Raw genomic sequence first — 26,669 nt, forward strand, 5'->3', positions numbered from 1 at the left:
GATGTTTTTCGATTCTTTGAAATCAAATATGAATCTCTATTTTACTAGTTAAATATGAATCTTTAAATTAGCAGTTGAATTTTTATTTCTTTTTGTATAAAAATCGCATTTCATTTATTTAGAAAAACTAATTATAAAAAGTATTAGCGACGAATTTCTAACGGATTTGATGGGTTCCCCGAGATAGAGTAGTGACGGATTACCGATGGTTATTAGTGGCATATTAGCGATGGAATCCGGGGTTCCATTGAGCAATGTGTATCATCGCAAATTCGTCACTGAATCTGTCTGGCAATTAACGACAGGGGTTTTTTCGACCGATAATTTTTACGTTGATAGTTATCAGTGACAGATTAGCGACGGAATTGTCTGTCTCTGAAATTGCATTTTCTAGCAGTATAGCAGTTCTAATAGAATATTAGAATATTTTACCATATATTATCAATTTTAGTATATAATATTAAAATATTTTAACATTCTAAAAATTCGATTTGATTATTTACACTGTAATATTTTATTAGAATATTTCATTTATATTTCGAAAAAAAACAGTAAAGTTTTTATTATTTTGTACTTTTAAATATTTTTTTGGATAAATTAGATAACGAAAATAATATTTTTAAAAAGTTGGGATTTTTCTTTTTGTTATGCGTTTTATAACTTTTTTTTTTAATTTTTTTGATCTTCGTGATGAGTGACTAAGATCGCGTCCCCATATATCACAAATTAACGTGGTCTCAAATAAACACACACACACACACACACACACATATATATATATATATATATATATATATATATATATATATATATATATTATTTTTTATTTTTAAATATTTTTTTGGATAAATTAGATAACAAAAATAATATTTTTAAAAAGTTGGGATTTTTCTTTTTGTTATGCGTTTTATAACTTTTTTTTAAATTTTTTTGATCTCCGTGATGAGTAACTAAGATCGCATCCCCGTATATCACAAAATTAACGTGGTCTCAAATGAAAACACACACACACACACACACACACACATATATATATATATATATATATATATATATATATATATATATATATATATATATATATATATATATATATATATATATATATATATGAGAGTTCAATTGAGAAAAAAAAAAGATTGAGAATGGAAGAATCATTCTCAACCACTCATTTATTTTTACCGCAAAAGCCTCCGTCTTACCAACGGAAATAGGAAATGAATAAACATATGTTTTCAAACAAAATATGTTTCCTTAAACTATGTTAAGCATTACCTTAATATATACAAAAACATAGTTTTTTTGTTTTTTTAATTTTGAAGAAGTTATTTTTATCGAAAACCGATTTTAAATATACCAAAATTCATGATTTTTTATTCTCTACAAATAAACACCCATATTGATATAGTTTTAAGATAAAATAAAATAAAAAAAATTTATATTTTCAGCTATCGTTATTCATAAGTGAATAAAAATGAATTATGTTTTACTACAGTACATTCGTTATTCACATATGAATAAAAACTATGATTATTTTTTTTATAATTTAAGTATCATTCATATATGAATATAGCATATACTAAACATAGTATATTCATATTTTTAATATTAGACGATTCATTCACTTGTGAATATTACATAGTATATTCATTTGTGAATATTAGATTATATATTCACTTATGAATATTAGATAATATTTTCATATATGAATATTACATAGTATTACATGGTATATCACATGTGAATATTACATAGTATATTCACTTATGAATATTACACAACATATTTACATATGAATATTACAATGTGTTTTCAATAATATATATAATTTTTATATGTTATTCACATATGAATAACATACAAACTTGCATATTCGTTTTTTTTTAATAATCATATATTGATTCAGGTGAGAAAGCATATTCATATATGAATATAACGTGGTAGTTTAGTTTATGCATTTCATCAAACAGTTGGAATGCATACAATTTAACTTTTTTAAAAATATTAAAAACATGATACTTTGACTATTTAAATCTTACAAAATAGTAGATAGATAGAGAATTATATGAAATTTTTCAAAAAAAAAAAAACTATTTGATCTTTTTCTAACCTTAATTTTGAAATTTTATTTGAGAATCGATGTTGAATGAATGATATGAAGTGGATTTTTTGTTGATTATCATTGATGTTGATCTAATAACGTTAGGAGTATAATTAATTGTAGATGTTGAAGATCTGATCATATTCAAGCAGATTTGAAGGTTGGATTAAAAGAACCAAAAATGAGTCTTTGTTGTTAACTGTTGAATCGCGTTGATAAACATGTTATTTACGATGATCGATAATTAATTAACACCGGGTGATGTTGATGATGGTTTAACTGAAGAAATATGGATGATTGTTGAAGGTTGAAGGAGAAATCTGGACGATGAACGATCGAAATTTCTGTGCAGTTACGTATTTGAGGTTAAGGTTATTATCATATTTACAAGTTTGTCACCGTGTCTTTTTATGCTTAGATTATAATTCCCCCTATTCTCATCCTTTTTTATTTTCTCAATTAAACTCATATATATATATATATATATATATATATATATATATATATATATAGAGAGAGAGAGAGGGGGGGGGGGGGGGGGGGGGGGGGGGGTTGAGAGAGAGGAGGTGGACGAGGGATAGTGTGTGAGTGAGAGAGATGAATAAGTCAACTTTGAATAGCTGGAAGAAAGCTACAAATCCTCATTACTGTTGAGATCTCTCTCTATATATGGCGATACTGTTACAAAGGGAGAACATGCATAGTTCCTCTCTGATTTCTTCTCCTCTCCTCTATCTTAATTAGGTTTTGAGGCCGCAGGGTCATTTTGGAGCCATAAAAATAACTTTTCACCAAAAGTTTTGAGTCTTGTTGCACCCTTTGTTCGATGAGTTCTTGTGTTCATGTTGGTTTGAGAGATTGAAGCTGCCAGCATGATCTGGAAGTGCCAAACCGTGTCTCCTTTTTGTGTTTGTGCTATATATATATATAGATTATTTATAGGTTCAGTTGTCTTTTTGTGTGTTTTTAGTGCTGTGTTAATATACTTGTGTTTAGGGGTAGGGTAAGGAGAGGATAATTACCAGGTCATCCTTGCAGCTTCAATCACTCATGCCCAACAATTTTTCATACAGAGGAAACATGAAGAATTTCCTTCAACACTGTGTTGTCTTTTTCATGTTCTTGTTAATTAGCAGTGGCCAATTACAAATCTACACAAGTAAGTACTACTTGATTGTTTCTCTTTTACTTTTCTTTTTCATCTATCATTGTTCAATTTTCTTATTATTTTCCCCAACTAACTTTTTAATTTCATCTCAATTTAACTTAATTATTTGCATTTAATAATTAGTTTGAAGCATCTCTTTTAACTTTAGTTAGGTTAAAAACTCATGCTTTTTGTTTTTGCTTCTCATGCGGATCATATTTTATCATTGTTGTGCCTACTTTTCTTTAGTTTTTTGGCTTCAAAACTTGATATGTATTAATTAAATGCTTGTGTATGTCAAGGTTCATTGCATCACCTTTTTTCTGCCAAGTTAATAAGAAAAGTATCCTGAAAGAAATGTCACAATTATTGAGATCTATGTTTTATTTTGATAACACGAAACAAATTAATTGCCAATGTTTTGTCAACATCGTGGAGCTAGAGGGTAGAGATGCATAAAAGGCTTGACAGCTATAAGGTTTTTGTACACATTAGATGTACATGCGTAAAAACCGCTATAACATGTGTGACGGCATACATGATTAAATTTACATCTGAAGATCATATGACCAATTAGGTATGTCAAATACAAATATAACTTACAGTAAATTGAGTTGTGTTTCAGTGTATGTAATAAAGTAAAAAAGGGACATGAGCTGAACTTGAAAAAGTATATATAGCTGCAGTCATTAATGACTAGCATGTGTTACATTAACCTTTCATTGTCGTAGTACTTCCTCAAAAACATGTAAAACTACTAACCTTTCTGAAAATAGTAGATTCAACCTTTGTTTTTTGGACACTTCATTGTCTACTTCTTTCTTTGATGTATATGAGCAGTAGCACTCAACAAGCAGACTTGGAAATGTAGTTAATGGCTCATTATGTAGAAGGTAACGTCATCTCACTTAATTAAGAGTTTCTAGATACTTGACACGATGAAGTGGAGAATGTATGGACATCTGATTGAGAAAACCAAATACGTAGCATGTCCATCAAAACAGTAGTAGTTCAGCATCATCAAAGACTCGTTATATAACCAAAAACTTCAAGGACTCATTATTATATGAATAACAATGGAGAGCACTAATGAACTGATTCAAGTTGAGAGAATCAACACCAACATACACACACAACGTGTAATATATATATATATATATATATATATATATATATATATATATATATATATATATATATATATATATATATATATATATACTCATATTCCAATGATCATATCAATATATTGTGACAAAACATTGTGATTTAGTCTTGTCAGAGTCAGATGTACAAATAATTAGCACCAAACATGGATGATGAAATATTAATCAAAACACTGTATGTAAGCAGTTTGAGAGTCGATATCAGTGCGCTTATAAGCTGCTTCTACGGAAGTGATTCTTTTTTTATTCCCTACTCCCTAGACAAATGAATGTATTAATTAAGAGATTTTAGTAAGCTGTTAATGTACTTCAAATTTGAATCTGCTGCAAATATTCCTCATATAGTATCACTCATTGATTGTTCCCTTAGGTTTATTTTAGTAGGCATCTGGTGATCAACAGTGGCCTGTTTGTTGCATTCATATGGTGACAAAATCACATTTTTAGAGTGAGCTTTCTGAAGTGGGAAAACATCTGGAATGAGTTCGGAACATGTCTTTATAGCCATAGTCTACACTTTTCCGCATGGAATTCAAGGTTTAGCATACCCTCTCTCAGATCATTGTAAGATCTTACAATCTCTCTTAAGATCCTACGATCTTAGATATATGATCTTGTTAACAAACTGACCCAATTACAATCGAATCGGTTTTAACTTGTAGGGTCGTAAATCTTTTTCTACGATCAAGATACTATTGTATGCCTTTTTAATTAATTAATTAATTAATTTTATATATATATATATATATATATATATATATATATATATATATAGAGAGAGAGAGAGAGAGAGAGAGAGAGAGAGATCAATGAGATTTTGTAAGACAGGGGGACTAACTTTTGGCCTTTGATCAAAATTGATCATGTGGTTCACAAACAAACGTGATTAAGGTTTATTAAGTTCGATTAAGGCGCCTAATTAGATTATTACGGGTTGTTTGGTCAATTTTCATTTTCATTCTTCAGATTTTTATCCGCTTGATTTTTTTCTCAATCAACAATGATATACCAAAATCATGTCAGGTTTCTTGAAAGTTAAAGATTTAGATCGATTTACATTTTTCAAGGAAGTCTAAAATTGAGATCAATTCATGGTTCACATTTCTATCACAAACATTAGATTGAGACCAATTTCAACAATTGATAGTCAATTTATAAATGATTTGATATGATGATTTCATCAAATTAAGCTAAAAGAATCTTAAATGCGTCTGATGATGAGTTTGGAAGCAATCAAGATGAAGATTTCAATAAAGCGATCATAAATGAAACAACTCACATGAAATTTTTAGCAATCTCACATGAATGTAGCAATTGATTTCAACAATCAATCATGAGTTTCATGCTTTAAATTTTTTTCTCCACCTTCGAGCACATAATACTTGAAGAGAAGTAAGCGATAACAACGAATCTTCAGTTCATTTTGAGTTCTTTCTATCAAATTAACGAGCTTTGTACAAAACAATTAGTGTTCTTGAGAAAGTTCTCTTAGAATATACATGAATTAAACTTGTTTGATGATGTTTGATGAAAGTCTTGAATGAATAAAAAGTATGATGTATCACTCCCTTATTCCCATGAGTAAGAAGTGGTGTAAAATGATTCAACATTAACTACTCTTATTAACTTTATCATAGTTTGGTTTAAATATGTTTTTATTCAAACACAAAATGTTGGAGATGTCTTTTTTTGCATGGTTTTGTTTGAATATGTTCAAAGTTTACATTATGTGTTGTACATAGTACATTATCCTACAAGTATATTATTTTCCAGGTATATAGAACCTTACATAGTACATTATTCTAATTAGGATGTTGTTTGTTTTTTAATTGCATTGCTTACTACATTATTCAATTTAGAATAATTCAAAACATCACTCATATGTTATTAAGTATATATCATATTTATAATTTTCTGTTTAAAATATAATGTTCTTAAAAAAATGTATTTTTAGTGTATAAATAAAACATAAAAGTTGTTAACATTAGTGTTTTATCAACATTCTAGTAACAAGAATAAAGATGTCTACCAGTTTGATGAGAGCCTTGAATGAAAAAAGATTCGATGTATCACTCCTTCATTCACATGGATAAATTCCCCTTTAAGTATATAATATACTTGCAAAACATGATTCACAACTAGTGTAAAATGATGTAATGTTGACTACTCTTATTAATTTCCAAAACATGATAACAAGTATGGATGGTTTAGATATTCATCACAATAAAGAAAATCATCATTTTGGTATGGATGATTTATAAATTCATCACAATGAAGAATATCATCAATTCAGTATGGATGATTCAGAGATTCTTCATAACAAAAAAAAAATCAATCAAAAATCCAAGGTAGCTTTGTAATTAACAATTTGATTTTTTTTATTTTTTTCTTTTCTTTTAAATTCAGTGTATGTTAACAGTGGGGGTGTTTATATTTATTTTCATAAGAATATTCATTATTATGATTAGATTAATTGGATACCATCAGTTATATGCTATTACATGATGTGATTATTTATCAGTGTACATTATTCTGATTAGATTAATTAAATACCATAATTGAAAGTTTTGAATATAATTTTATAATCCATAATCCATGGAATCACATGTTAAAACATAGTATTTATTTTAATCTATATCAATTCTTAAAATTCTTTCATGTTTCTTTTTTGCAGAAAAATTTAGTTGGTGAATCCCTAACTTGAAAGGAACTTTAATACTTCAAACTAAAAGTTTTTGATAGCTTATGATAAGATTAATGAATGTGTAATAGATTTTATGTGTTACAAGCATGTTTATGGCTTCTGATGCAATGTTATATGAATACGACATTTTAAGATCTTTTTGAAATCCATTATTCCTTCTTTTCTCTAACAATATAACATTATGATGGATTTTTTATGGTAGAAACATGAAATGTGGTTTTCAAACAATAAGATTTTTTAGAATAACTTTCAACCTTTAGTGAATAAGTTGATATTTATCCTAAAAACATTCATTTCACTATGTAAAACTTATGTGGTTCTTACTTTTTTGAAAAAGTTGTAACTTTGGTTTCCTATACAATTAAAGGGAAATGTGACACAGATTAGAATATTACAATATAATTTTAGAATATTATACTTTATATCATAATTTCATAATATTACACATTAATATCATAATGGTATTCATAAATTCATAATATTGCACATTTTTAATAGACAATTTTGCTGTATAAATTTTCTGGTTTCCGACATATTATTCTAGATATTCTTGAAACATTATAAATTGTAAATTCAAAATATTACATATAATATTAAAATCTTTTATAATATAAGTTCATTTCATATGGTATAACATAATTTAGAATATTACATTTTAATATCAAAATATTTCACATAATTTCATAATATTACATGTTAATGACATATTATTAAATAGTGTAACCTTATGATATATTTTTTAAAATACAAAGTTGAAATTTGGTTTTTAGTCTATCAGATTTTCATAATACCTTTCAACTTTTAGAGACAAATTTGATATTTATCCTAAAAGTATTCATTTCATTCTATAAATTTATATGATTCTCACTAGTTTGAAAAGTTTGTTATTTTGGTTTCCTACATTTTATTTGGTTTCTTACACAATTGAAAAGAAGGATGGTCCGAATTAAAATATTACATCTTATAATATAATATTACACCATATAACAATCTTTTGGAATATTATACATTAACGTCATAAACTTTTCTTTTCTATAAATTAATTTTGTTCCATATATATTATTCTATATATTCATGTAACACTATCAATTATAAATACATAATATTATATCATAATATTACATATAATATTAGAAATTTACATTATATAAGTTAATTGTACACATTACAACATCATTTTAGAATAGTACATTTTAATGTCATAATATTACACATAATTTCATAATATTATATATTAACAACACATTTTATAAAAATATTAAATATTTAGAATACTAATATCATATCAGTGATAGTTATAAATAAATAAAAAAGCCTAATTTTAATTAGGCATTGTTGTATTAGAATATTCTACGTATAACTTAGAATGACATAGAATAATATTTTATTAAAATATTTTATATATATAGATTATAAAAACATAAAACATATAATATTATTATATTAAAATATCATACACAGATACATATTATTTTATGTAATAAATCAACTTATATAAATGGAAATCAACAACATTATTCTATTAGAATAATATGTTACATTTATGAAACATGCAATCTATAACATATTGTATCAGAATATTCTACATATACATATTATTTTCATGTAAATAAATGAATTTATTTAACAAAAGACCTAGAATTTTATTTTATTACATTATAAACACCATACATTATAAACACCATACATCATAAACTATAACATTCTAATTATTTTAAACACCATACACTCTACTTATAAAATTTACCTTGAATTGTGACTTAAATTCTAAAAAAAAAAGACACAAACATCAATTTATGATAATAAATAACACATAAAATTATTCTATTAGAATATTATACATATACTTATTATAACATAAAACATACAATATTATTTTGATAAAATAGTATACATAAAGACTTTAATTTTAAACTCCTCTAATATGTGAAAGATATTACTAACATTACACGATGCAAACTATAATATTTCATATATTATCCTTTAAAACATAATTATTGTTCAAGCACGTTATTGTTTTATTAAACATTCACCAATCATCAAACCTTCAAACCATAACCATTGTTTACCAAACATTCAACCATACCTATTGTTCAAAATATAGAAAATATAGCCGATATTCAAAGAGAAGAAGACTACAAATTCATTAACCGTTAAATTATTGCAAATAGTTTATCAATTCGATCAACAATCTTCATTTCATTGAATCGTTTCCTACACCAGGTTAAGATGCTTTAGTCAATCATATTTTGCAAACTACTTAGCTTCTTCGGTTAGTTTACATGTAGGTTACCATTCAATTTAGTTGCATCATGAAAAGTAAAATCAATGTATATAAATATTTATCAGAACAAAATATCCAAAATATACAAACTACCGTCAAGTAATAACAAAAATCAACGTTTTGTAACATATCGATAAATTATTGTTTATGTTTTGTTTAGGTTTTTAGTTATAATTCATATTTAATTTAATTACGTGTTTCATATATATATATATATATATATATATATATATATATATATATATATATATATATATATATATATATATATATATATATATATATATATATATATATATATATATATATATATATATATATATATATATGAAACACGTAATTAAATTAAATATGAATTATAACTAAAAACCTAAACAAAACATAAACAATAATTTATCGATATGAAATACCTAGAATATAAAGCTATTAAACACTAATTTTACAATCATGTCATTAATCCACGTGTTAACATCTGGAATTAAACTTATAACTCAGCATACCCCAATTTTATTAATTTACTACTAAATTATGGCATTAATAAACAAATTAACATCTTTTTATAACATTTTAAGCATAATTACAAACATAAAAACCAGAACATCATCAAGTAATATATTATATTGTATATAACCAATGTCCTTGCGGAATAACTCTTAACAATTAAGGGTACATGCAACCTACTGGATCTATGTCTTAACACATTGAAAGCAACATATAATGAAACTACTAGCACCCTATGTTATAATTAAATTTATAAGATTAAGTTTACATACATTTTGAATTGTTATAGCAAACAATTCTTTGAATCCTTTCTTTAATCTTCAGAAAGCAAGAACCAAAAGTAGGATGCCTCTAATGGCTCCCACCCAAACCCTAGAAACTAGAAGACAAGAGGAACACAGAAATTTGGCTAGGTTATTCCAAGGAAGTGATGGTAAAAAATACTAAGGGTTATAACCCTTTATATAGTTGTTGGGAAACCTAGAAACCCTAAAATTGAGCATATAATAATAATATTTCAAACTCAGTACATATCTAGTTTCCTAATTATCAAATGGATTCTTCCATAATATCTAATAGGGCATCTAAAACTGTCCACATGTTGGAGGTTTCTAGATCCTCTCTTTTGTTCAACTATTGAACAATTACAGCTCAGCCCTTGCACTCATAATTAATTCTAAATAACCCAGAATTAATTTCCAAATTACTTATGATTAATTCTTAATTAATTATTACTATTTCTAATTAATCCATTAATCAAATAATAAACTAATAAATTATTTCCTCTCTCCATGAACGTTATTCTAATCAATTTCTAGTTATGGGGAAACCCAAAAAGGACTTTGCTTTTAATTATAAGTATATACTAATTTACTTATGAGCTTAGACACCTTAATCCAACAGTATCCCACTTGGATAAGTCTATATCTCCAATTACAAGTAAAACCTTGAACCAAATAGTAAAGTGTGCTTTCTGAAGCCATTGGCGAACTCTGATTCAAATCAAACGTTTGCCCTAAGATAATTGATCAGCTATTCCTTCATTCTACAAGATATCGTACGAACACAATACATGGATACAAATCAATATCATGGTCTAAAATTATGCTTCCCGGTTTCTGATTTATGATGATTGGATTCAGACTACTAATTGCACACATCTTTTTAGTATGGGCAAGGCCTTGCACATGAATGTTAATATTAAATCACTGAGGGGCCAAAAGATATCGATTTTCTTGTTAAGGCAAAAGGAACAAATAAACTTTGATTACATAATTATAACCTTTACTCATCAAATCGCACATGAAATTACGTTTTATAACATCAAGTTACTTAAGCATTTACGTAATATCGCTGCACAAATAACTTGCAAATTACAACTTATGTATCTTCGTTTGAAGAATAGTAAGTTATCATCTTAGAATTACTTGTGATAGACTCCATGAAGTAATCTCTAAGTGTGGGTTTATCCAATACTTAAAATCCCGTCAAACACTCATGAGCATAATAGCAATCTTCATGTAATACACTTTTACCATGAATAATTCTATTAACACTCCATGACAGTCTTAAATCATTACCTACTCCCAAAAGTATCAACGACTTTGAATAATATTTAAATTACTCGGCAAAGTAAACATAAAAATTGAAACACAATAATAAACTAATTAGTTATGGTATCATACTTACTGTATATATATATATATATATATATATATATATATATATATATATATATATATTATTTAATCACCATAACAATTACGAATTTATTCATTGTAGATTATTTCGTGTAATCAAGTAACCATTTGAATTAAATAACATCAGTCATGCCACGTTATGCATACTATGCCTATCTATGGTCCTTCCTTTGTGAATAGACCGACTGGTCATTACTCCAATGATGCTCAATTCACAATTTCTAATTCTTATCATTATCTAAGATGTAGTGGAATTTTATCGTTACATGTGTTGACCTTTTTTGATGTTGAGGTTCTAAAGTTAGAGAGATTGAGCCTTTGATATTATGCAATGTTCCACTGAAACGTGTTACTTGAAACAATTATATCATAATGATGTCTCTAACTTAAGGTACATTCCTAGGATACTTCTCTTGCATTAAAATTTCCAAATTACTTGTAGATTGTATAATCATCTCCCATTATGGAAACACTTCCATATTCACATATGACCACCAATTATGACCAAGAATCATCTCAATCCAAAACGTGTCACTATGGTCCTTCCCAAATAATATCATACTTCCAACTATCCACAAGCAACCAATCTTCGACAAAACCTTAGAGTGTTCTTGTAAGTTGTTTAACAACTTTAGTCACATAAAACTCTAATCCTTTTCTCACAATGCTCAAGCCATTTGAAAAATTAGAATATGTGAATATTACAGCATATATGATTTGATCCTATATCTGAAGCATATGGGTCGACTTAATATTACATATACATGTATTAATATTTGTTCAATTTCTTGCTATAATATTTCTATATATGGAATCTCCTATGTTGAAACATTTCAACATGTTATTCATATATGTTTTTTACTAAGTTCTATTAACTATACGATCTAAACCTTTGGATTTGAACCAAAGTATGAGTGCCCTCTCCCTTAAGTTTACCATAGCAAAACATTTCCCAAACCTTGCAATTTGCAAACTAGAGACATTGTTTCCTACGAAAAATATTATCATCATGCAATACCAACAAAACAGTTATGTTCCCACTAGCTTTGACATGTACCCATAATCAATTAGACTTCTAGAAATCAATACCTTTTGACTTTGTTACAGAAGTGTAGATTCCTATTTCATGATGCTTCGTAAAATCTTCTAAAGGCAACTCTAAACAAATCCTTTCCATTCCTTACAATTTCTAATATGAAGAGGGATGTTGTAATCATATCATGAATAAGAGAGTGAAACTAATACAACCAATATCCATATTAATCTTTAAATTCCATCAGCGAAAGTATTTCCTCATGACCATATTCATGAATTAGAGTGAAACCTTTTGCCACTTAGATTTGAAGGTGCATACGTTCCTATCATAACACCAATTCTCTAACTAGCACACATGGACTAACGACACACCTCATCTATGAATTTTCATCATATAACTCATTGTAAAAATCAACATAAATACATGAGGCATGACTCTCATATTTAGGACACACTAGAGACAACAGAAGTTGTTAGCCTCAAATCACCTCTCCTGGTTACCTGAAATAATCATCTAGAATATGACCTAAATGATTTCAAAGAAATCAGACCGTTAATCTCTAATTTTATAGTCTCAACATAAATGACTCTCTTGACCTTGTCTGAAATATCTCTAGGAAATCATACCAAAAAGAACACTCTTGCTCATTCCTACACTCTTCATAACAACCACAACTATCTACTCCATCCAAACGAATATCCAAAGCCTTAATCTCTCATCTTGGTGGTGCTTAAACCTCCACATATTCATGAATCTCATGCTATGTCTACATCCCAAGCCATCGGCCAACCATTCAGCTTCAGCTTGCGATCCCCGAGTTGATCATCACAATCGTTTCCCACTTGATTCCCACTACTCAAACTGTTAATGCTTCTACAAGGCCCTCGAGACCTTAGAAACAGCTAAATCACACAGGTCTGCACCATTCAGACCCAATCTTCCATGTTCACTAAGGCCCAAACAATTGTTAGACTCATCTTTATCTTGAACAACCATAACCAATAATGATGGAAACACACTGCAATGAATCATGGTGCCAAACCATGCTATCTACCCTCAACCAGCTCCTTAGAAACCTTTTCGAAACTTCCTGATCCTTGTATGGATCATGTGTTTTTAGTAGTATGAGCTCATACTACCTTCCATACATATCCATACTCATCACAAGAATTCTCTCAAGGTTCCCAAAGCACTATTTATGACCACAACTAACTGGTCTAATCACATAGACCAACGCTCGAACGGGAATACACGGCTAATCTCCTAGATCACTAGTAATTTCCACCCTACCCTGCTATCAGTTGCGGAAGAAAACATCTACCAATGTTAACTAACTATCTTACAAACACGATTACATGCAACAAAATTAATTGTCCTTCGATTGAAAGATCATACACTACAACAGTTGGACTCAAACAAGAGCTACATAATATGGCCAAATCCATCATTCTAAAACTATTTAATTGTTGTGGCATGTAACCTAATGTATTCGTTGGTGGGATGTCAAGTCCACCAAGCAAATTATACCATTTGTTTGCAAATAAAACATAATATAATGGTAAAAAGGGGTATAGATCCTCAGGGAAATGGTTGTATTCAATCACCAGTTCAATCCAATAGAACTAGTGTAATAAAACTAACTAACTACAATTAAACTAAAAGGGGGTTTTGTGATTGCTTGGAAACTAAAAAAAACTTGAATAACTAAAAATCTTGCAATTAAGCAAGATGGTGAGATGCTCAAATATTGGATAGAATTGGTCAACGAAGGCAATTCAACACAATGAACATTTGTGTGATTATCAATAGGTATCAATATGAAGCTTATTATTGATCCCAAATTGGTTATGGAAATCATGAAGCATGATATGCCAAGATTCCTCATAGGTAGTACGGAGGTTCGGAAAGCCCACAACACACCTTTTTAATCAAAATCAAAGATTCAATTGAAGAAATTCAACCCAATAAAGTTGATTAGCCTTAAGAATGAAGGAATACCCAATTCCTAGAGGATGTCAATGTTTACACATCCATAAAGGAGTCATGATTCATAAGCTAGAGATGATTTCTACCATCATAAAGCCCTTGTTATAAGTAAATTCAATGATTCAATGCTAAACCAAAGAAATAAAACAAAAATTGCTCACTCAAATACCAAGCTCATGATCAAAGTATTAAACAAGCATAAGAAATGTGAAATAGAATCATTAACATAAGATAAATGAAAATTAAGCATGAATCCTTCAAAAACCACAAACATCCAAGGGTTTTAGCCAAAGTTAACCAAAATGAAGAAACTAGCCACTCATGGCAACAAAATAACAATCACAAAAGGGTTTTTGCATCAAGAAACTAACAACTGGTAGAAAGGTGAGAAGAATGTGTATCAAGTTCCCAAAAATCACCTCCAATGGTCTCTAATGGTGTAAAATCAAAGTATAACCTGCTAGACCAAACCCCCAAAGTAAATGGTGAGCAAAATGACCAAAATTCCCCAAAGTGTGCAGTTGTACGGCTACCCTCGCAGATTTGCACGACTGAGACTCCACCCTCACAAATGATGTTGGAATGATATTGGATCTTTTTCTCCACTACACCACCCCACTTCCGAGATTACCTTAGTCCCCTCCAAACCTCACATGATTCAAATTTGGCCAATCATCTTCAAGCTTTAAAATATGGATAGTCCAAGCCCAAAATAAGAATCCAATACCCATCTTCATAAGCCCAAAACATCCAAGTCTTCAACATTTTAATCCCAATTCCTCTTTGATGGATCCAGAAAGCCCAATAATGCCTCAAAATCCCACAAAGCCCGTCTCCAAGATAATCTACAGCTGTAATGAGCTCCAAAACCCTGCAAATATCTCATGCAAAATATAAACTACCTAACACGATCAATGTAAAGAAAATAAAGAATATACAATGCAATACTAATAAAAAGAGGTAAAAAATCTTAAATAAACTATAAAAAAAGGAACTAAAATAAACTATTAAATCACCTCAAGCTTTAACCTAACTTGTCCCCAAGCTAGAACAAGACTAAAATGAGCTCGGGATGAGATAGACTAAAAAGGAAAAAGAAAGATACCATAGGACTTGGTCAACATCAGTCGGCATGGTCAGAATCAGTCTTGCATGGACCCTACGCATCTTCAAAATGTTCCCTGCTTTAGAGCCATGAACCACATTCTTGAACCACTTGAAGGGCGAATAGATCACGTCTGGATGCAGTCGCGGTGTGCAAGACAAAGGAAACAGAGGATACGCCCAGCGGGGGCACTTTAAATCACCAATGCAAACCATAATGGTTGAAGGAAAGGCGCCTCTTCACACACAATGATTCCTACATTTTCCAGGCTAAAGTGTATAGTAATGAAATCGGGTTTTGCAGCAAGGCCTTTGGGAAAACATCTGGCTTTAGGAGTTTCTCCCTTCTACTGTCCTTTACGGTCTATAGTCTCATTATCATTGCCTTTTCTCACCAAAATCAAAAATTAAATAAAAATAATGAAAAATCTACTTAACCTAAATCTAAACCTAACAACTTAAATCTTCAATCTTGAACTTCTGTTATTTGGTCTTTAGTCTCCTTGCTGCTTGATCTTCTGTCTTCTTATTTCTCTCCCCTTTTTTGATTTTTTGATTTTATTTATTTATTTATTTATTTATTTATTTGTTTGTTTATTTATTTAGTTATTTGTTTATTTATTTATTTATTTGGAAAGAAGTTGAACTTGGATTATTGTTCTTCTTTTTGTGTTTCTCTTTTCTTCATTGTCTCTTATTGTCTTTGCTTTTCCAATTTCTTCATTTTTCTGTGTTTTCTTCTTGGAAGGTCTAAGGAATTTCACCATATACCATAGGACTCCAATAGTGTGAAAATGGAGTAATGGAAGAGGCTAACATGAACATTGAATTATCATTGATAATGTGTCAAGATCTGCTAAAAATGGTGGGGAATGACTCAAAAATGGGTGTTACCAAGAAAACATGGTCCCAAAAATATGAATTAGGGGACCCGCTTCAAAGTTCATCAAGCACCTTAATGTAAGGTGTGATAAACAAAATCCATCTAACTATCTACTCTAGACCCTTAGAAAAATGATGAGCTATCTTAAAAAGGTGGTCAGAATCTAACTAAGTAAGGCTCGGACGAGACTCGGGAGTATTAAGGGGTATTCCCCCAAAACCAAGATACGAGTCTTTAATGTCTTCAAAATACCTTACTGGACTAATCTTTTCTCGTACACATTGGTCTGACCAACCACATCCCTTCGCACCTAGACCCAATCAAGCTACCTGCATCTGACCCCCACACAAGCGGTCTCAAAGTGGTATGTAAGGCTCAAAGCGTGTCCCATTTATTCAATACAATGAATTACATATCAAGACTCGGGACCAATTTATGATTCAATACTTATGACTCGGTGCTATAGTACCTGTAGGGATAAGAAGACAAGTGAGAACAAAAATTCATGAAACTTAAGCTAAATTGCAACTAAAAGGTATGCAAACTAGAAAACAAAGAAATAAAATTTGCGATATTTTTGATTTTTTATGAACTTTTTTTATATATAAATGCCCTAAATTAATTACTCTAAATGCAACTATATACAACCTAAATGCAATCAAAAATAAAAGATAATAATACCTCACCCCAAGCTTAAAATTAAGCATTGTCCTCAATGCTTAGGATGAGAGTGGGGAAGGATTATACCGGGATCAAGGTGGTGGAGGCCCGCGAGGACGGTAACCGCCTTCGGGATGAAAATAATTCCAAAGATCCTCCATTTAGTTATTGGCGCAAACATGCTACTCCTTTATGCATCGAATGAATGCTCTATTCTGGTTGTCCTGACAATGCAAGGCAACAAGCTAATTGTATATACCGAGAGCAAGCTCAGGTCCGAGCTCTTGCTGCAGTGAAAACTATTGGTGTTATTGTTGTCTTTGTGTTATTGTTGTCTTAGTTGTTGGGGTAGGGTATTGGCATCTTTATTGTTGGGGTTTGGGTCGGGATTGTAAGGTAGAGTGTGATTCATGGCTATGTAGTTTTCAAATGGAATGTCTACAAAGGAATGACCAACAATTAGATAACTCAGTTCGATGTCGGCATCACTTGAAGTATGAACGTTATCTTCTATGTTGATTAGTGGAGAAGAGGAAGAAGCTTGAACGAGTTGTTGCTTTGCGTGTTTGGCCAACTTTTTCAACCTTTTTGCTTATTTTTCAATCTCCAGATTGTAGAGTAGTTCACCGGTTCTTGTAGATATAGGCATAAACAATCAAATAACAATAACCAATATCCCTAGCAACGGCGCCAAAACTTAGTGGGATGTAAAGTCCACCAAGAAAATCATACCATTTGTTTGCAAATAAAACGTAATATAATGGTAAAAATGGGTATTGATCCTCAGGGAAATGGTTGTATTCAATGACCAGTGCAATCCAATAGAACTAGTGTAATAAAACTAACTAACTACAATTAAACTAAAAGGGGGTTTTGTGATTGCTTGAAAACTAAAAAACTTGAATAACTAAAAAGCTTGCAATTAAGCAAGATGGTGAGATGCTCAAATATTGGATAGAATTGGTCAACGAAGGCAATTCAACACAATAAACATTTGTGTGATTATCAATAGGATTTAATATGAAGCTTATCATTGATCCCAAATTGGTTATGGAAATCATGAATCATGATATGCCAAGATTCCTCATAGGTAGTACGAAGGTTCGGAAAGCCCACAACACACCTTTTTAATTAAAATCAAAGATTCAATTGAAGAAATTCAACCCAAGAAAGTTGATTAGCCTTAAAAATGAAGGATCCCCAATTCCTAGAGGATGTCAATGTTTACACATCCATAAAGAAGTCATGATTCATAAGCTAGAGATGATTTCTACCATCATAAAGCCCTTGTTATAAGTAATTCAATGATTCAATGCTAAACCAAAGAGATAAATCAGCAATTGCTCATTCAAATACTAAGCTCATGATCAAAGTATTAAACAAGCATAAGAAATATGAAATAGAATCATAAACTTAAGATAAATGAAAATTAAGCATGAATCCTTCAAAAACCACAAACATCCAAGGGTTTTAGCCAAAGTTAACCAAAACGAAGAAACTAGCCACTCATGGCAACAAAATAACAATCACAAAAGGGTTTTTGCATCAAGAAACTAACAACTGGTAGAAAGATGAGAAGAATGTGTATCAAGTTCCCAAAAATCACCTCCAATGGTCTCTAATGGTGGAAAATCGAAGTATAACCTGCTAGACCAAACCCCCAAAGTAAATGGTGAGCAAAATGACCAAAATGCCCAAAAGTGTGCAGTTGTACGGGTACCCTCGCAGATTTGCATGACTGAGACTCCACCCTCACAAATGATGTTGGAATGATATTGGCTCTTTTTCTCCACTACACTACCCCATTTCCAAGATTCCCATGATCCCCTCCACAATTCACATGATTCAAATTTGGCTAATCATCTTCAAGTTTTAACATATAGATAGTCCAAGCACAATATAAGAATCCAAGACCCATCTTCATAAGCCTAAATCATCCAAGTCTTCAACATTTTAAGCCCAATTCCTCTTTGATGGATCCAGAAAGCCCAATAATACCTCGAAATCCCACAAAGCCCGTCTCCAAGCTAATATACAACCACAACGAGCTCCAAAACCCTACAAATATCTCATGCAAAATAGAAAGTACCCAACACGATCCATGATAAAGAAAATAAATAATATACAATGCAATACCAATAAAAAGGATAAAAATAAAAAATAAAGAATAAAAAAAAGAAGGAAATAAAATAAACTATCATTCGCTTAATAGTTAATTAATATTAATATAGATTTCACATAGCACAAAGCAAGCATCATTCAAGCAGCAAATCCCACAGTCACCAAGGCATCACAAAGATCAGGCAATTCTAACACACAATTCATGAATATCCTTAGCATACACACTATCATGCATCTCTAACAATTCACGCATCAGTCACAAAAGGCGTCTTTCCTAAGCAGGCATCTCTCCTAAGCATGCATTCTAGCCTGTAACCCTAAGCAGAACCTTATTCTAACTTCTAGCATGTATATCATACTATAACACATACAACATATAAACATGTATGAGTATTTTGAGAATCACTTTCTTGAGCTTCAACTAGTTGTATGCATCACATCCTTTTCTTTTTGTAAAAACTTTCCAAAAATGTTTTTGTAAAAAGAAATCTTTTAGTCCTCAATTTGAGTTCAAACACACTATAGAGTAAGCCTGAATCCCTCAAACTAAGGCTCTGATACCAACTTATAACATCCCAAATTTCAAACCAAAATTTTCATTCTAAAATCAAAGGAAACCTAGCCATTCATTCATAAAAGTAAATATTCATTTGCTTCGAAAACATAAATCAAAGTACTAATATTATAATGCAGAACATCTAAAAACGTAGTAGCAGATGCAATGTAATCACGCTGTGATCTTCCCAAACTTCCAAAATGACCTGCAACATTTAAACTTAAAATCGTAAGCATAAAGCTTAGTAAGTTCCCCAAGATACCACATACTAATACGAACCCCACCCAACATATATAACGGGTCCCGTCCAACATATATATTGGACCCCACACAACATGCATAATCACTACAAGAAAAATCATAAATAGCTACGGAAAGTTACTATGGAATCAACATCCGTTGCTATTTTACTACGGAATACGCTACGAAACGACTTGTCGTAGCTATTTTGCTACATAAATGGTTACGGAATTGCATTATGTAGCTAAATCTTAAATAGCTATATAAAATTGTTACGGAATCTAAATTTATAGTTATTTTACTATGGAATATTTTACAAAATGGTTGGTTGTAACTAATTTGCTACGAAAATGGCTACGAAATTGTATTCCGTAACTAAATCTTGAATAGTTGCTATGGAATTAAAATCCATAGCTAGTTTACTACAAATAATGCTACAATTTTTTTGGTTGTAGCTAGTTCTCTTTGAAACTTGTTACAAAATCCATGTATGTAACTAGTTAGCTACATAATTGGCTACGAAATAAAAATACGTAGCTAGTTAGCTATGGAATTGGGATCCGTAGCTATTGTGTTAGGAAATTTTGCTATAAAATAAAATTTTGTAGCTAATCTATTATGGAATTTGTTACAAAAAAGTGAATTTGCAAAATGGTTACGAAATCAAAATCCATAGGTATTTGGCTACGGAAAATTCCGTAGTCAAGTAGTTACGAAATATGTTTCCGTAGCAAAATATATAAAATTATTGAAAAAAATATATTAAAAATACACAATTATCTTTGAAAACTCAACAACAAAAATAAAATATTATTTTTATTTGTTTTGAAAATTTAATTATAACATAATTTCTACATTATAAATATTATATAAATTTTAGATTTTGATAACGTACATTTGCTAATTTTCATATAATAATATTATCCCCATATTTGTTAGGCTTTGAAAATTATTACCCCTAAATCAAAATTTATTTACCCTTAGTCTTGTACCAACTTTTTCTAAAAAAGAAATTAATTTCTTTTATTTTGGTTCTTTAGTAAAAAAAAAAAAAAAAAAAAAAAAAAAAAAAAAAAAAAATCCTTTGATGAACTTGTGCCGTTTCAATGTTTTATTAAGGGTAAAGTAGTAAATTCACACAAATCTACTTCCTCCTAACCCCAAATTAGAGGTATCACGTTCAAACCCATCGTCGGAGGCCGATCGCATCTCTCCCTCTCTCAACTTCCATCTCCTCCGCATTTGTGGCCGTCTCTAAACTAAATCTCCATCAAGCTCTTAAATTCTCTATACATGGAAGACGAAGTAGCCATCGCTTCTTCATCCATCGAAGCCGGAATCGGTTGCTGGGTCCTTCGTTCCGGTGCAGAACATCTCCGCTACCGCTCATGCGCCTCTCCTCCTCACGGCCTTGTATCCGTCGTTGGACGCTTCCTTGCTTCCTCCCAGCTCCGTGATTCTTCATCATCCTCTGGCTCCGTTCTCTTCTGGTCGTGGAACAAGGTAATTATGGCATCACATTTCTCTAAATGTTCGAACACATTGTTCAATTAGGTTTTCAACATACAGGGGAATTGAAAGGGAAATATGATAGCTTAATTCTTAATTACTTCCTGTTGTCTAGATTCTGATAGTAGTTCAATCCCCCAACATTCACTTATGTTCTGATACTTTTTCATTGAAAAGTATCAAAATTTTCACTTATGTTCTGGTTTTCGTTGTTGCGCCTCAGGTAGAAGTTAGTGTTTTCAAGTTGGAGCAATTAATCCTCTTGCTTGCAATAGTGATGGCACTTACATAGTAGGAGGAGGAGTTTCTGGTCATATTTACTTGTGGGAGGTGAGTTGTCAATAGCTGAAACAATCAATTCTCTTTTAGCGATTTCTCTCCTTTTATCTAAATCACTCTTCAAATTATATTGATAACTCTATTATTTTGATTTACTGTGTACACTTTATTGTAAGAAACTGATCTTTTATATTGGTTACAGGAAGGGGGGTTTGATTTGGATATGACTTACATTACTGACAATTTAATTGCTATGGGATTTCCTGCTGGTGATATTAGCTCAGGCTTCTTTGGATATGTTGAGGTAAGTTCATAGAGTACTTTTAACTTTTAAGTTTTATCATCAACTTAACTATCATTAGCACAAGTATTCATGTAATGAAATATTTTTGTTGATAATATTTGAAATTTTGTGTAGGGATTTTATCGTAACAACATGGAGGAAGTCATTAGGTTCTTTGAAACATATCACAAGGTAAGAACTTTCTGTTTTTACATTTAGTTTCCAATTTTATTTAGCTCTCTTTTTTATAATTTGTAGATGTTAGGATAAGTACAAGGTGTACAATCTTTGCTCTGAGAGGCTATATGATGCATCACTATTTGAAGGGAAGGTTAGTCAACAAAGTCAACCTGCTTGTATTTTTATGTTCTCTTTAATTAAATCATTTCATCATTTTCTTAAATTAGTCACATTTAATATATATATATATATATATATATATATATATATATATATATATATATATATATATATATATTTGCAGGTTGCTAGTTTTCCATTTGATGACCATAATTGCCCTCCAATTCAACTGATAATATCATTTTGCCATAGTGCATATGCATGGTTAAAAGAGTTTTTTTAAAAGTGTTGAGGTTGTCCATTGTAAGGCTGGAATGGCAAGAACAGGCTTAATGATTTCAAGTCTTCTTTTATATCTCAAGGTACCAATTCTTCAATTTACCAAACTACCCCTCATACAAAATGTATATCAACTGTTATTACTTCTCCCTGTAGTTTTTCCCCACAGCTGAGGAGTCTATATCATATTACAACCAAAAAAGATGTGTTGATGGAAAAGGACTTGTTCTTCCAAGTCAAATAGTAAGTCAAATCTTTTTTCTTTTTTTAATTTTTTTTTAAAAAACATATATCTAATATGTCCGTTTTCGTCTTTTTTAACATAAAGGTATGTCAAATATTTTGAACGTGTATGTCAAATACTTTGAACGTGTTATGACATACTTTAATGGAGAAGATCAGCCGGGGCGTAAGTACACATCAAATATTATATATATCTTTAATTTCTTTTTTCTTTTAAAAAAAAAATAGTTTAATTGAGTTTTGTTATTATTGTGTAGGTGTATGCTTAGAGGATTTCACCTTCATAGGTGTCCATATTGGATTAGGCCCTCCATTACTATCTCAGATCATAATGGTAACTACTAACATGATAATTGATAATGGCATGTAATGATCAATTCCATTCCGTTTGTTTGTGATTCCATTCCATGATACGATACATTTCTCTTTTTTGGTTGCAGGTGTTCTTTTTTCCACCAAGAAGCATCCAAGAACCAAGGATCTATCGGTATGTTTCTTAAAATAAAACATATATAGTCTTTTTGACTAATATACCCTCATTGGACTGTTTTTGAACCAGCCTAAAGATTTTTGGTTTTCTACTCTAAGAAAGGGTATAATGGTCTTTGCGCTACCCGGAGAGCCCGGATTGACTAATATACCCTCATTGGACTGTGCGTTATCTGGAGATTTTAAAGTTACTTTCCATGATCGTCAAGGCGATTTCTATTGATAAAAACATAAAATTGAGAAATATTGTGTTCCCTTCAATAATTGATGTAGTTGCATTAGATCCAGGAGAACATGTTTTTATGTTGGTGGGAGAGATGGGAAAATATACATTGCAGAACTCAATGCTCAAACCACATCCAACAATAACAACAACTATGGTTTGGATATCATTGGCACATTATCTGATCAAAGGTATGCGAAACCCAAACTTTTTTACAATATAATATTTTCAAAATTAATAATCTAATTCCAATGTTTTTTTATTGTATTTTTAATAGTAAGGCGATATGCTCTTTGGGTTTTGCATTGGATGGATTTCAATTGGTTGTTGGATCAGAGGATGGAATGGTTCGTGTTTGGGATACATAAAAAATGTGGATGTTCAAACAAAGTTTGAACAACAACTTGCACAAGCAATGAATGTCATTAGACATTGAGTGAACAGGTCAAAACTTTTATTAATCAATGATAGAATATTATGTATCGAATAACGTTTTATGTTAAATTTGTAGCGACTTTTGATTTTGAGATATGTATCTTTTGATGTATTGGATATTTCTTTTAGTTTCTATAGAAATACTTTGTTATTTTTTGTTTTATATTAATTGTATATTTTTTGTACATTGATATAATAGTCAAATTAAATAACCGAATTTTATAGAAAAAATGGTATGAAACGATTGTTATGGAATTGACTGCAAAAAAGTTGTTACGAAATTTGCTACGGAATTGTTTACGGAACGAATGGCTACGGAATTTGCTACGGAATAATTAGCTACAGAATTTGCTACAGACCAAATGACTACGGAATTTGCTACGGACCAAAAGACTACGCAATTTGCTACGGAACAACTAGCTACGAAATTTGCTATGGACCAAATGGCTACGGAACAAAATAGATACGGAATTTACTACAAAATTCATTGTTACGGAATTGTGATGGAAGTGTGTTGTAGTTGACGTAGTAGCAATAGCCATAGCAAAATTGCTACCGAACTATAATTTCGTAGTTAAACATTTTGCTACAAGAAATTTTACTATGGAATCTCATTGGCAAATTTCGTAGCAACTTTCGTAGTTATTTCTGTTTAGCTACGGAATTACATCATTTTGCTACGGAATTATTTCCATAGTTAAATCGAAATATTCTTGTAGTGAATGTGCCCCGCCCAACATGAATAACGGGCTCCACCCAACATGCAAGACTCACAAAGACAATGTAGCATTCTACATAATATAGTGAGAAGACTCACCTAAACTACTCAACATCTACCTCAGGAACATAGCAGCTAATCCAAGCTACCTAATTCCAAACTGATACCATTACTTAGTCATACTCAATTCTACCAAAGTCTAGCCAAAAGTTAAACTAGTCAAAGATCAATGGTCAATGGTTAAAGCCAATGATTTGTGCAACAAGAGCATTACGCCCTCTCACAGGAGCACAATGCCCACTACAGGACAAAACAGTTTAGATCCAACTTAAAATCAATCGCGCATTAGAAAACCCTAAAAGCGTGTCGCGCTAGGGAAGGGTGTACCGCACCTTGACTTAATTGAAATGGTAAAATAACTTAATCCATTAAGTCAATCCCTCAAATTTCCATAGTTGATCCTTAACAATGTCCTAATGGATAAATTTTCCAACTTTACCTATTAAGACACTCCAATCAAGCAAGATCTAAACTTTAAGTCTCATAAAGTCCAAAAAAGCATCTTTCTTGTCATACTCTAACAAGTCCACGTCTTCCATTTTCAGATTCGAATCAACATGATGTCTAAATGGATAAAGTTTCCAACTTTATCCATTATAATGCCATGAACTTCCAAGATATAAAACCCTAAGTTGACAGATGACTAAGAGCCCATCTTTCTTTAAGCATGGAGTAAAGAGAGCTCTTGCATGCACTCTCTACTCCACTAAACGACCATATATCATCCCAAACATCAATCAAAAGCTCAAGATCTCTTCAAACTCTATGGAAAAAGTCACCAAGGGACCAAAAATCATTAAAATGGACAAAATCTTCATATATTCATAGATCTAAAGATAAAACAAAATAAATCTTGGAATTTTATAACTTACAAAGGTCTAGAAGGTGAAAGGGGGTTGAATACTTCAAATTCATAGCTTCAAAGACAAATATTTATTGTTCTTGTTCCTGCTAGAGCATAATATCAACAAAAGAGAGAACTTATTGGTAATTAAGAGAGTACTAAAATGGATTTAAGAAAGATAATGACTTCCACACACTATAATGGGGGCTAGGGTTTCATTAGAGGTGTTCTAAAGCACGTGGATGATGAAAATGACAAACCCTTAGGGCTAACTGGCCTTTAAATACTCCCAAAAACCCTTAAAAAAACGTGCAACCCACTGGATCGGGGTGCCCCGTGCTCCTTAAGGGCGCTCTGCGCTCCTCAAATAAATTCTGGATTTTTCAGTTTTCAGCTCCAAACAATCATAACTTCTTCATTCTAATTCTGTTTTCACTGATCTTTATATGCACACGAAGGTATTGACAACCCTAAAATTTTATCTAATTACTTTTGACTTAAAGCATTTAGAACTTAATTTATTAATTCATGCAAAAAGTTCAGAATATCATATTTTCCCCATTTTACCCCTCTTGGCTCCAAAACACAATTTAAGGAATTAAATTACTTAACCAACATTATCAACATCTAATAAGATCTAAAATTTATTCCCTTGAAGCCAAATATCTTTAGTTGATTGAGTTACGGTCCGATATCCCGAAATTAGAAACATCCTGAAACTGGAGTTTGTAAGGTGTTTATATTTTTTTTTATAAATACTCAACAAAAAAAATACAAAAATGATAAAATGGTTATTTTTATAATTTAGCGTATCAATT

The 26,669-nt window shown here is 30.7% G+C and overlaps 1 long non-coding RNA gene and 1 pseudogene across 2 annotated transcripts; both read left to right on the plus strand.

The window, feature by feature from the left end:
• The first annotated feature begins 2,661 nt into the window (after positions 1 to 2,661).
• On the plus strand, positions 2,662 to 7,267 carry LOC145031517 (uncharacterized). Its single transcript, XR_013676965.1, has 2 exons — positions 2,662 to 4,978; positions 7,089 to 7,267. It is a non-coding gene; the product is annotated as an uncharacterized LOC145031517 (long non-coding RNA).
• A 14,215-nt stretch (positions 7,268 to 21,482) lies between these two features.
• Positions 21,483 to 23,979, plus strand: LOC145030057 (phosphatidylinositol 3,4,5-trisphosphate 3-phosphatase and protein-tyrosine-phosphatase PTEN2A-like; annotated as a pseudogene). Its single transcript, XR_013676590.1, has 11 exons — positions 21,483 to 21,692; positions 21,933 to 22,028; positions 22,180 to 22,281; positions 22,396 to 22,452; positions 22,526 to 22,591; positions 22,745 to 22,922; positions 22,996 to 23,086; positions 23,168 to 23,252; positions 23,340 to 23,416; positions 23,523 to 23,569; positions 23,642 to 23,979. The product of XR_013676590.1 is annotated as a phosphatidylinositol 3,4,5-trisphosphate 3-phosphatase and protein-tyrosine-phosphatase PTEN2A-like (transcript).
• Positions 23,980 to 26,669: the final 2,690 nt, after the last annotated feature.

The sequence above is a fragment of the Lactuca saligna genome, chromosome 2 (genome assembly GCF_052625555.1).
Source record: "Lactuca saligna cultivar CGN05327 chromosome 2, ASM5262555v1, whole genome shotgun sequence".
In the NCBI taxonomy this organism is placed as follows: domain Eukaryota; kingdom Viridiplantae; phylum Streptophyta; class Magnoliopsida; order Asterales; family Asteraceae; genus Lactuca; species Lactuca saligna.